Source organism: Euprymna scolopes, chromosome 21 (assembly GCF_053919585.1).
Source record: "Euprymna scolopes isolate OS-2025 chromosome 21, ASM5391958v1, whole genome shotgun sequence".
Taxonomy (NCBI): Eukaryota; Metazoa; Mollusca; class Cephalopoda; order Sepiida; family Sepiolidae; genus Euprymna; species Euprymna scolopes.
In genome coordinates, this window is record NC_136502.1 from 88,013,173 (window position 1) to 88,014,681 (window position 1,509).

General features: G+C 40.6%; 1 pseudogene; it reads right to left on the reverse strand.

Moving 5' to 3' along the window:
- Positions 1 to 238: 238 nt before the first annotated feature.
- Positions 239 to 376, reverse strand: LOC145243277 (U2 spliceosomal RNA; annotated as a pseudogene).
- Between the last annotated feature and the right edge of the window lie 1,133 nt (positions 377 to 1,509).

A 1,509-nucleotide genomic window follows, 5' to 3' on the forward strand; every position in this document is an offset into this window, starting at 1 on the left:
AATGCGTGAATGTAGGATTGACATGAAATTATTAAAGATAAACTAAAATGATCGACAAATGGGCTGAAATGACTTAAATAAATAAAAAGTAAATGACTTAGAATGACTTTAATGAACTTAAGGATGAAGTGAATGATTTTAAGAATGACTTAAATGCTTAAAAAATAACTGGAATCCTTCAAAACAACTTGAATGATCTGGAGAATGACTTGAAAGGCTTTGAGACTGACTCGTTGAAAGTGGGTGATCATTTTACACTAAATTAATACAGAAAAGTGATTCCCCACTTTATATCACAAAGTTACAAACATAAGTACACCAATTAGTAAGAACAGATACTACATTTTGATCTTGGCCAAAAGGCAAAGAAAAGGGTATTTATTTGCTCCCTCCACCGAGCAAATTAGGCACAAGGCCGACTTAAATGTGAGGAGTGAATGGGAAATGGGGACCAACTCCCCGGGGGGTAGGGGAGCTGGATAGTGACAATTGGTATAAAGGGTTGCCCCTACATAGACCAAGGTCTTATATGTGGGGTTGATATTTATTTGCTCCTCCACCGAGAAAATTAGGCACAAGGCCGATTTTTAATGTGAGGAGTGAAGGGGAAATGGGGACCAAATCCACGGGGAGTAGGGGAGCTGGATAGTGACAATTGATATGAAGGGTTGCCCCTACATTGGCCAAGGTCTTATACGTGGGGTTGCCCCCACATATGGTCTTTGCTTGCAGGATCCTCCGGAACAGATGGTATTTATTTGCTCCCCCATCGAGCAAATTAGGCACAAGGCCGATTTTTAATGTGAGGAGTGAAGGGGAAATGGGGACCAGCTCCCCGGGGAGTAGGGGAGCTGGATAGTGACAATTGGTATGAAGGGTTGCCCCTACATTGACCAAGGTCTTATATGTGGGGTCGCCCCCACATATGGTCTTTGCTTGCAGTATCTGCCGGAACAGATGGTATTTATTTGCTCCCCCACTGAGCAAATTAGGCACAAGGCCGTTTTTAATGTGAGGTAAAAACCAGCTCCCCTAAAAGTAGGCAAAAAGGGGGCACTCTGGTTACCAAAAATAATAATTGTCCCAGTATAGAGGGTTTCCCCTCCATTGACTGGTACAAATTATCTTAAGTGCAGCATCTGCCGGAACAGATACTACACTTTGATCTTGGCATTTAGCCCCAAAGTCCCCAAGGCCTTAATATATTTAAATTTGAGTTCAACATGATACAAAACTGCTAAATAGACATACACAGAAAATTTTGGACAAATATGGTAAAATAATCCCAAAAATGGAGTATTTTTATTAGCTCTAAAAGAGTCTCTGGGGCACACCCAAGAGTTATCGCGAATTATAGACAAACAAAATTATATAGAAATCAGTTAGTTACAACTTTTCAGAAAGTTTTATAAAAATCCAAGAAATCATTTTTTTTTAATAAGCACAAAAGTGTAAATTTCAGCCATTTTAACCCGAAAGACACCCCTGGGAGGGGGGGGGGCAACGGGA